Here is a 12,630-nt window from a genome sequence, read left to right as displayed (position 1 = left end):
AGAATGTATGTGATTCATCCAATTGCTTTCATCACAACAAATGAAGGCTTTACACTAGAGTTCATTGTTCTAAATATCTGCAACTGAATAAACTTATTGCTGCATTCACTATATAGATATTATCTCAAGAAGACACACACACACTCAATAATCTGTAGAGGGACAGGGTTTCCAATAATCTCACCAGCATTGAGGTTGTTTAGGGTTAATGGCGTGGCAGATATACAACATTAATCACATCTGGATAGAATTAGACCCTTCCCTTATTAAAAACCCTAACTCCATTTACTTTCTTTCTGCTTCCATTATCGTTCTATCCTCTCCTCTCCTCATAGGGAATAAAGAAATACAGTAATTTTGTGCTCTTTCGCTAGAGGAGCCAATGGAAGTCAAGCTTTTTGCTTGTGATGATTTAGCAAAAGTTTAAATTGCACTAGCTGTAATTTCTTTCCTCCACGTATTTAAATTCATATGTTATTTATATAAATCCTTTTGCATTTTGTTAAAATAAGTTTATCTAATCAGCTTATAACTTAACGATACTCATAGTAATTTGGGGTATTTGAATTAATCTAAAACTAAAAATACTACAGTAATAAGCTTACTTTTAGTTTAACGGTTTTATGCAGGACTCTGCATAATTTGATAAATACCGAAGCCGAAATTTTGTTATTGGACATTCAATATTTTGATATTCGGTGTGGTATTTGGTTTAAGTTTAAAACAAAACAAAAAAAAATTGGTACTAGATATGGTATTTGGCATTTTAAAATAAAATACTGAAATACCGATACCGTACCGAAATATATATTATATTACATAATACACATATTATTAATTATAACATAGATACAAAAAATCTAGAATTTTACTATCATTTATTCTCTAAGTTCATCAATTAACTCTAAGTAAATAACAAGACATTTCTAATGATCAAATTTATTCTTTTATGAAAAGTTTTCTCTCTTTGGGTTGATATTTGCTGGTTTGGACAAAATTTCTGTCAACAAACATTTTTTGTTTTGTACTTTTGAGTACTTTAATTAAGAATATTACAGTCTATGACTCTATGCACTAGTTAGTATTCAAACCGAATAAACCGAAAATGAAACGAGACAAATCGAACCATATACCAAATTTAAGTAGGTACGGTATTGGTATAGCATTTTAAGAAATCAAATACCGAAAATACCGGACCGAAATGTCTAAATACTGTATCGTCCGACCGACGAACACCCCTAGTTTTAAGGGTATTAAGTCATTTTAAATAGAAAAAAATAATTATTTTATCAAACACATCAACTTTTTATTTTTCCAGTTTCATGTCATGGCCCGTTATATCATCATGACATGTAGGTGACATTTGGCAAATATTTTTGTCATATGGAAGCTTACATATAAAATAGACCAGCACATATGGGTAGGGCTGTGCATGGATCGGATCGGATTTAGCATATTTCGGATTGAAATTTCGGATTTCGGATTCCACAAATGGCAATCCGAATCCGATCCGAATTATATCGGATTGGATCGGATTTTTAAATTTCGGATCGGATTGGTGATCGGATTTTCGGATCGGATTGTATGTATTATTAAGGAGTGTGTATAACTGTATATGGATAATGGATGTTACATAATACAATATCATTTAAAAGAACAAATATAGCAAACAAATGACTATAAATTACAGTACCTCAAGATTTTACTTTTGGCTTCATTCCAATTAATAAATATGTTACTAATGTCTAATAGTATAGTATTGTAAAATGTAAATGGTTAAAGCTGACATTCTTATTGTACTTGCAACCCATAAAGGTACACAATATTGCACAAATCCATTTCCCAGTTGAAGCATAGCAGAAGCATAGCTAAGCTAACAGTTACAATTTACAAGAGCAGAAGCATAGCAGAAGGCAGAAGCATAGCAGAACTGCAGAAGCATAAGTATGCACCTAACCCTAAAAATAAAATTAGAATTTATATTTCCCTTAATAAATTCGGATTTCGGATCGGATCGGGTTCAAACTATACAAATCCGAATCCAATCCGAAAATTCGAAATTTTAATAAATCAAATCCGAATCCGATCCAAATATCCGAAATCCGAAATCCGAAATCCGAATTTCAGCGGATCGGATCGGATTTCAGATATCCGATCCAAATGCACAGCCCTACATATGGGAAGGTTCTAAAGAAATATGGAGATTTCTCACAAAAGACCTTAGAACCCTATGTAATTGCAAGGAAAGTCCTTATAAAATTCTAGCTACGTAGAATATTCTAGAGAAGATACTTGTAAATAATAAGAACTTTGTATAATAATTATTATTTACTCACTAGCCCCAAGGAGACTAGTATATAAATGGGGCTATTCATTTGTAAAGCATCAACCAATTCAATCAAGTTCTCTACAATAAAAACCTTCCTTTCGCAAATTTCTCTTGTCTTTCTTATCTAACATTCTTTAGCGATCTTGAGTTTAGTAAGGCTAACTTAGCATAGTAAGAACGTGAACAAGTTGTGCAAGACCGTGAGCAAGTTGTCAAGTGCCGCACGTGTACTTAATTAACGACTAAGGACGTGACATTCAGCACTTTATTCAACACATATAACTACTTATTGATAAATTAATAGCATGTTTGGCCAAGCTGGAGAAATCAGCTTATTTTGAGAAGTGCTTTTCTCAAAAGTGCTTTGGAAAAAAATACTTTTGGAGAGAAGCAGTTTGTGTTTGGCTAATCAGTCTGAAAAGCACTTTTGAAAAATAATTTGTATTTGACCAAACTTTTTAGAAAGTGCTTTTATGTGTCAAATTATGAACAAGGACATGAATAGATTTACTTAATAATTAATATTATAAGTAAATAAATAATATCAAAATTTTGTTATTACATGCAATAATTAAAAAAATTCATTTTATTTAAGTAAAATATGAAAATAAAATTAAAAAGTACTTAATTCTTTTAATATAAGTTAAATATATTAAAATTCCTTCAACAAATATAAAAGCAGTTACCCCTAAAGTCACTATATATTAGAAAGTCCTCCTAAAAATAAGAAGAAATATTTATAAATCAATATCCTAAGTATTAGGTTTAAGGGTTATTTTAGTATATACTATATTTTGTTAAGGGTATTTTAGGTAAGAAGAAATGCCAAAACTGCTTCTGCTTTAGGAAAGAAGCTACTATTTTCTGCTTCTCTGAAACTGCTTCTGCTTCTTCCCAAAAGCACTTTTTCCCCCAAATAAGCTTGGCCAAACACCTCAAATTAGGGGGAAAAAGTGCTTTTGGGGAAAAAAGCACTTTTTTCTCTTGAGAAGCTTGGCCAAACAGGCTATAAGTTTCAACATCGTGAGCAAGTTGTTAAGTGTGCCGCACGTGTACTTAGTTAACGACTAAGGACGTGACATTCATCACTTTATTCAACACATATAACTACTTATTGATAAATTAAGTTTCAACACTTAAAAAGTATTTTTTTTAGCATTTGGTACTTAAAAGCTACTTAAATTCAGCCAATACTAACGGGCTCTAAATATAGGTACAATTTTCACTGTCTTTTGTCTCTTTTCTTTTCCTCTTCTCTGTGTAATAGATTCTTTTTCTTTATTAAGATGTATATATAGTATAGTGTGTGTGTGTATATATATATATATATATATATATATATATATATATATTACATATTTGCAATTCGATATTTGCTTTAGAACTTGATTAATTTGAATTCATGCCGGAAAGAACACTTCATATGAAAGGCGGTTTTATTTTCAGAGTTTGAACCCAAAACTTCTAGTTATGGAGTACTTATCACTGCAACACAATCTTCGATGGTGATATTGTTTAGATACATGGCATAATAATACTCCCTTCGATCGACTTTAATTAATTTTTTAGTTTTTTTCATGGTCCACAATATTTTATTTTCTCAAATATCAAGAAAGAATTAACTTTTTTTTTTCCAAAGTTGCCATTGGAGTAAAGAGTATATGAGTATTTATTGTATTTCAATGAACAAATTAAGGTTAATATGATTAATTATATTATTAATTAATACTAAAAGATGTAGTTTTTAATATGTGTAAAAGGAACCAAAAAATTATTTAAAGTGGAGGGATTAAATAAGAAGCCAATATATCACTATTATTGGCCTAATTGTAGAAAATGTGGACCTGTCCCTAAAGTGCTAGTACTTGATAACTATTTCTTGAAAGGGATGTACTCTACTTAGTATTCTCTGTCAATAATAATGCCAGAGAAGATCTAAGCACACCCATTTTATGCTTGTCAACATGGAAAAAGAACAAAAAAAATATCACAGAAAGAGAATATTAGTGTACCAAAGTTCAAACAAATTCAGTAAAATACACGTGTTGTTACTAAAGTTATTGTCATGTGACCAGAAAATCACGAGTTCGAACCATGTAAATAGTTTCTTGTAGAAATACAGAGTAAGACTGTATCCAATAAACCCTTGTGGTCTGAGTCTTTCTCGGATCTCGTACATAGAGGAAGCTTAGTGTACCAGACTATTTTTTTTTTACACGTGCTGTTACATTAGAATTGAGCTACTACTAATTAAGATTGACCTAAAACTAAGGGGTATCCTAAGCTCAACGTATCCTTTCTAAAATATAATTCCAAAAATAAATAACTATATAATGGCTGACTAAGTGAGTTTTAATTAATTTAGTACTCACAAAAGTTCTCCCAAAAGACCACAGAAACATTTTGAATTAATAGACAATGGGTTCAGAATACTACTCCTTTATATTAATGAGTGTAAATTTAATATAACGTGTGTTAAGAATGGAAGCAAAAATCGTTTAGAAAAGGAATTATGTCTCACTATTCAACATTTTCTGTAATTTAGAAATTATATTAAACTGAGCGAAGAAAGTTATTTTTTCTTCTTTTAATGAAAAATCTCACTCAAGAAAATATTTTTTGATGTTAATTGTCAGAAACTTATATTAAATTATAGAAATAACTGTATACGAAATTTGATGGTATTTCTCAAATTTCATGAGCCTAATTGTAAAAAAATGTGGACTTATTCCTAAAATATTACTCTCTCTGTCTAATTTAAACTTCTCATTTTACATTTAATGAGATAATTGATAATAACATAAATATTTATGATTTGTTTTAAATCATAATTTTTATTTTTATAAATTTGTGTGATAATAGGCTAGATTTATGTAATTTGGCGATTGTTTATGCCCCAGCTTAATTATGTTTCACTGTTATAATATAGTTAAATGATGATAAATTGGCTCTGATTGTGAATTTCACACGTTGTAGGAGTGAGTAGCATGTATGAAGACTTAAAACTATGGTTGGAGCTAAATTGAAGCAAGAAAAGCCCCTAGGAGCTGAGTACATGGGAAGACGAGAGAAAGAAGAGATGAAATGAAGACCTGGACTAGCGCGGCCACTAGCGCGACCGCGCTAGCCCAGAAAGTCGAGGCAGAATGATAGGCCATATGCGCGGTCATTAGCGCGTCCACTAGTGCGAGCGCGCTAGCCCAGTTCGGGAAAATTAAATTTCAGGGGTAAACTTGGAAGTTCGAGAGCAAATCCACCTAACCTATAAAAGGTCCAGCTCGCCCAAGGAATCATTATCAAGGTTTTCATAGCTTAGTTCAAGGCAAGGGAGGCAAGAGGCAAGGAGGATAATTCAACATCGAGTTCTTCCTTTCTTCCTTTTGTTTTTACTATTTGTGATGAATTTGAATATTGTTATGATGAACACTACTATGAGTAGCTAAATATTTAGTCTAAGGTTTTGATGGAACCTATTGAAGGATGAATTTCTTGTTATGTTAATATAGTTTGCCCAGTTTAATCCTTATTTGTTCAACTATATTTTTGTTGTAGTTAATTGATAGGATCCTCAATTAGCTGTGCGTATTTAGTGTGCATGACTCGGGAGAGAGTGCATATTTAGGTAATTGTTGAACAACACCACTCCCAAAGTATATAAGGGATCAATAATTGAAAGTTTAAAGGCGGGATTAGGGATAACGAAGCCTTGGGTGCAATCTAAAGTGAGCTGTAAGAAACAAAGTCAGCTAGCGTAACTCGGGAGAGTGCGTCTAGTAAATTATCGTGACTACTCGGGAGAGATTTAAGGTAATAAGAGTGCTCATGATTGATAGAGACGATTAGGCAAATCTATGTGAAGCATAATTGGAAGGAATTCCATCAATAGGAGAAATCATAACCTTAGAACCTTCTCTTAATTGTTTGCAACTTAATCATAGTTAGTTTTCAGTTGCTTATTTACATTCGTTCTTAGTTAATAGAAACATTCTCAATTATTATTCAAAACGTTTGGAAAGTTAATTCTGTAGAATTTAGTAAGTCTAACGATAGTAATTGATAGGTTAATTTCTTGTGGGTTCGACTCTAGGCTAAATACTCATATTATATTTGTAATGTCTGCATGTCCTTTTCATAAGACATAGTTGGACGTGATCATTGTGCTTGTCAGAATGCATCACATAAAATAAGACGGATAAAGTAATTCACAATTATTTCTTGAAATGGGTGGACTCCATTTAGTATTCTCTGTCAATAATAAAGCCAAAGAAAATCTAAGCACATTCAGCTTATGCTTGTCGACATGGAAAAAGAACAAAAAACATCTGAGACAAAGAATGGTATCAAATTAAAACTCAGTGTACCAAATTTCAAAAATAAAATAAAATTAGTGCATATAAAATTGAGCTACTACTAATTAAGATTGGCCTTAAACTAAGGGGTATCCTAAGTTCAATGTGTCCTAAATTATAAATCCAAAAAATTAAAATAATTATATAATGGCTGACTAAGTGAGTTTTAGTTAATTTATTGCTAGTAATAATTTATTAAATATGTTCTTCCAAATTGACCAACAAAAACAGTTACTGTTCCTTTTACAATTTCAGTGCCCTTTTTATTTATTGGTTTAATATTTGATCCTTTTTTAATTTTTCTTTCTGCATTTTAAATATGAAATTTCCCTGACATGGCACCAGGAAAAATATTGGACGTACTAGTCTTGGGTGGAACCTTATCGACAATAATACATGAACCTAAAATAGCATACTGTTTACCATATGTTTTTACATTTTCTCTCTTAGAAAAACTAAAACCGTTTCATAAAGCTACTAATATTATTCTATTGAAAATACACACAATTTAATAAAGAGTTTAATTTTTATGCAGTAATAACATAAGATCTATTTAATCAGAGGCGGAGCCAGAATTTGAAGTTTATAGGTTCGGATTTTAAATTCTTTAAATTATTGTGTTCTAAATTAATACTTTATACTTATTCAATGAATTTCTTAACACAAATACATGGTTTGCACCAAAGTCATTGGATTCTGCCGAAACCGTAGCTACTACTCTCCCTCCGCCCCTGTATTTAATTGAACTACTTACAATATAATTACATGCAAATCCTTTAATTATTACTAATTGATAATTAACTTGGTAAAAATATTATACAACTAACTTGCTATTGCACTTAAACTACTGTACCGATATTGTAAAAGATATATTTCACTGTGAGCAGGGACGGAACTATGTAGAGTCAAGGCGTTCAATTGAATTCTCTTCGTAGAAAAATTATATTGTGCACATTGCAAAGAGGAGACAAATGAGTTCTTTATGTTCTGTATGAATTGCTAAATCCTTTTTAAAAAAGAAGAAGATTTCAGTGAAGTGACAAAACAGATGTAATATTTGCTTAATGTTATAAGTTTAAATACCAAGTGTGACATGTTAAGTTTTCTTTATTTCGTTTAAATTTCTGACGCCGCCATTATCTAAGCATATAACTTAATTCTAATTTTGAATACTTGAGAAGGTTAAAAACAGAGTTTTAAAAGGATAACTTCTTAAAATGTGATATTTTTAATCTTAAATAAAATATGTTTTATGCTTTAACATATAAATATAACTCGATGACATAAAATTTTCTTACATTAACAATATATAACTTAAATTCGGAAAGGAAAATGTAACGAAGAGTCCAATTTCTTTTCTTAATTATTTTTTCTTTTTTCGAAGCGTTCAGTTTGAACTTTGCTCAATTTAAGGTTTTCAACTGTCAAACACTTCTTGGGCAGCGGGCAAGCTGCCCCAATATTTCCACATCAATCAATATAATACCCTAGTTGAATTCACTTATAAATGAACTAGTCGCATTATTCCAATTCTCCCAAACTCCTCATCAAGTTTCTTTTTGTTTCCTACAACACAGCTCTATAGCATTCTTCTTTCAACTAGCTTTTACCTCATTTTCCTTTTTTTCTTTTCTTTTTCATATCCCTTTTTTTTCGTTCAGTATTTGATATCTGCTTTGAATCCGATTAATTTAAATTCGCGTCGAAAAATCTCGCTTTGCTACTCTTGGTACTTCCTTCTACTAGTTGAAGTCTACTCTTTGTATTGAGAGTCTGATTAATTTAAATTTGTGCCTAAAAATTTTATTTTGGTACTTTAGGTACTCTACTAATTGAAGTCTACTCTTTGTATTGAGAGTTCTAAATAGTTTTTAATCCAAATTTAGCAAATACTTTACTTCACGCTTTAATGGGTCCTTCTAGCTATAGAAGAAGTACAAGAAGATCAACAACAATCTCACAAAAGCAACAACATAAGAAGCAGCCATTGAAGAAAAATGAAGAGATATCAACTATTTCTCCATGTAAAACTTCATTGAAGAATAATAGTACTATGATTGATGGATCAAATAGTAGTAATGAATATTGTTGTTCAACTCCAAAAGCAAAGAGATATCAAATTCAAGAAATCAAGACTTGTCCTCCAGCACCAAAGAAGAAGAGAAGACTACTTTCATCAAAATCATGTAATACTAGTTCATTGAAAAGAACTCCCATTTCTTTGTTCACTCCACCAGATTCAGAGCTCTTTTTACTCTTTGCATTTAGGGATATTCCGGTTTGAGACATTTTTAATGTACTTGAAAAAGTTCTACTTGTTAATTTCTATGGTACTCAACTTTTTGGATTTTATTTTTCGGATTTTGAGAAATTTTGGAGGCTTGAAACACAATGAATAATACACCCCGCTCTCTACTTCGAACTGCTGACGTACACCTAACTACACAACGCACGCTCTTATCATTGCACCAAAGGCTTGATAGTTTATGATCCTAGTACTAGTATAAGTTATTCTCTTTGCTCTTTAAGGACTCGTTTGGTATGAGAGATAAGAGATAATTAATTGCGGAATTAAATTTGAAAAGGTTACTCATTGTTTTATGCGATTCCTAAATTTAGGATGTGTTAGTTTTCTATTGCTGTTTTCCCTAACTTCTCATCTTTCTCCTCATGTCTTCCGGTTTATGCATTTATGTTCACTTCTTTAAATATTAATACCGTTTGCTAAATTTTTTGCGTACTTAAAATATTTGTAAGAGGGAAAGTATTCCTTTATTTGCATTAATGAAATTCAAGTTATGATCAACCAATTGCGTTCCCCAATTTCTAATTGTCGATCAAATTCTCTCTATATATAGAGGGGATAGATAGATATATATTCTAGAGTGCCTTTTTTTTTTTGGCGTAATAGCTTTTTGACCACTTAAATTTGTAGAGTTTTTGAAAGCCGATACACAAACTTTGGATTTTCCCATTTGAACACTCCAACTTGACAAAATGTATAATAATAAACACATCCACCAGAGCGTGTATATCAATTGCGCTGACATGTACAACACATCATACTAAGCTATTTATTACTTGTCATGTGTTATTTGTAGGTCCCATTTTTAGATACAAAATGATAACAACTAGGTCGGGAATCCAAATTAGAGTAAGAATTTGAGAAGTAAATGCGGAAACAATAACAACAAGGAATTAAACAACTAGAATTAAAGAGATGAAAATAAAGGATGGACGAATTCAAGGAAAGAATTCCAAGAACTTCTAAGAACGTAAGTTCTATAGCCTTGACAAGATCAAAGTAACAACGTCTTGATTTATGGAAGAAATCAAACGCCTTTACTTAAAAAGCAAATCAAAACAATAGATTCGGATCTTGACCATTTTACGAGTAACTTGAGACAACAATTAATAACTAGTATTAATCGCCTTCTAAGAATACCACAAAGGAATCAAAGATATCATAAAAGAGAAGTAATCTTACTACCTTGAACTAAGAACTAGTAAAGGTTGAAAGATAAATCTCAAAGCACAAGTAACAAAGGTTCAAAAGAACTCTCAAAGTATGATATACTTAATCAATAAATGTTGTATCTTATGAATGAGAAGAACTCCCTATTTATAGGAATACTAAGGCATAAAAGTCCTTAAAATTAGGTAGGGTGGTTGCTAAGGCATACAAAGTCATTACAATTAGGTAGGGTGGTTGCTAAAGAGTAAGAAAAGTCATTAAAATTAGGTGGGGGCGGCCAAGACCCTTTGGGGCAGATTTGGGCCTTAAAACAACTAGTTTGGGCCATTGGTTTGGACTCCAATTGGGCTCCTTTTGAAACACCCCCTTTTGGACCTCTTTTAAGGTCATTTTGAGCCTTATTGGTGGACTTCAAGGGCTGATTTGGTAACCCAATTTTCCTCCTCTTGGACTTCAATTTGGACTACCAAATAGTTGTAAAACTTGGACAATTCATCTCCTTTGGGCTTGAGCTCTTCCTCTACAATTAAAAGCTTCTTTATTTGCCATTGAAGTCTAGCAACCTTAGCTTGCAACTCTTTAGCTTGAGATCTTGTAAATGGCCTTAGAGCTTCCAAAACTCTATCATCTCTATCATTGTCCTTAACTATATCCTTGTTCTTGATGCTATCATTCCCCCCTTCTTGAAAAGAATTCGTCCTCGAATTCGATCCTACATCAAACAAAGATAAGTCAGCAACATTAAATGTGGCACTTACTTGGAACTCACCAGGAAGGTCCAACTTGTAAGCATTGTCCCCAATCCTTTCAAGGACTTGAAATGGGCCATCTCCTCTAGGATGCAACTTTGACTTCCTTTTGGAAGGAAATCTCTCCTTTCTAAAGTGAACCCAAACTAAATCTCCAGGTTTAAAAATAACTTGCTTTCTTCCCTTATTCTTTCTCAAGGCAGTTTGCTCATTTTTCTTCTCAATTGCAAGCCTTGTTTGTTCATGAATTTTTTTCATCATCTCAGCCTTTGTCCTACCATCAAGATTAGCAATATCATTAGTTTGTAATGGTAATAAATCAAGGGGAGTGAAGGGATTAAAACCATAAACAACCTCAAAAGGAGACATACCTGTAGAAGAATGGATTGTTCTATTGTAAGCAAATTCAATCATAGGTAAGTGATCTTCCCATGAAGTTAATTTACCTTTCAAAACAGCCCTCAACATGTTTCCTAAGGTTCTATTAACTACTTCAGTTTGTCCATCAGTTTGTGGGTGACAAGAAGTAGAAAACAACAATTTAGTACCTAACTTCCCCCAAAAAACACGCCAAAAGTGGCTCAAAAACTTAGCATCCCTATCATTAACAACAGTTCTAGGTATACCATGAAATTTGACAACCTCTTTTACAAAAAGACCAGCAACATGTGAGGCATCATTAGTCTTTAAACAAGGAATAAAGTGAGCCATTTTGGAGAACCTGTCTACCACAACAAAAATACTATGCCTACCATATCTTGTTCTAGGCAAACCTAACACAAAATCCATGAAAATATCAATCCAAGGCGAAGTAGGAACAAGTAATGGCGTGTAAAGACCATGTGGTAACACTTTAGATTTAGCTTGTTTACATTCCAAACACTGTGCGCACATTCTTTCAACATCTTTTCTCATTCCAGGCCAAAAGAAATTTTCGGCCAATATGTCTAGTGTCTTTGGGACTCCAAAGTGTCCCATAAGCCCTCCACAATGTGCTTCCCTTACAAATACTTCACGTAAAGAGCAATTAGGAATACACAACTTATTTTCCTTAAAGAGAAAGCCATCTTGGAGGTTAAACCTCTCAAAAGGACTCAACTTACAATCTGCAAAAATTTTGCCAAAATCAACGTCTTTAGCATAAAGTCCCTTGATTTGATCAAAACCCATTAATTTAGAAGTCAGGGTAGAAACTAAGATATACCTCCTTGAAAGTGCATCAGCAACAACATTTTCTTTCCCTTGTTTGTAAGAAATTACATAAGGAAACGTTTCAATGAATTCAACCCACTTAGCATGCCTTCTACTAAGCTTACCTTGACTCTTCAAGTATTTCAAGGATTCATGATCAGTTTTAATGACAAACTCTCTTGGCCACAGGTAATGTTGCCATGTGGCTAAAGCCCTTACCAAAGCATATAACTCTTTGTCATAAGTGGAATAGTTCAATGTGGCTCCACTTAACTTTTCACTAAAGTAGGCAATAGGTTTATAATCTTGCATCAAAACAGCACCTATTCCTTTGCCTGAAGCATCACATTCAATTTCAAAAGATTTAGAAAAATCAGGCAATTGTAACAATGGAGCAGAACATAACTTTTCTTTCAACAAGTTAAAAGCATCATCTTGTTCTTTTCCCCATTTAAAAATCTTATCCTTTTTAATAACTTCAGTTAAAGGAGAAGCAATGGTACTAAAGTCTCTCACAAACCTCCTATAAAAACTAGC

The sequence above is a fragment of the Nicotiana tabacum genome, chromosome 22 (genome assembly GCF_000715075.1).
Source record: "Nicotiana tabacum cultivar K326 chromosome 22, ASM71507v2, whole genome shotgun sequence".
In the NCBI taxonomy this organism is placed as follows: Eukaryota; Viridiplantae; Streptophyta; class Magnoliopsida; order Solanales; family Solanaceae; genus Nicotiana; species Nicotiana tabacum.
The sequence above is the reverse complement of the archived record's forward strand: the minus strand, read 5'-3'. Positions refer to the sequence as shown.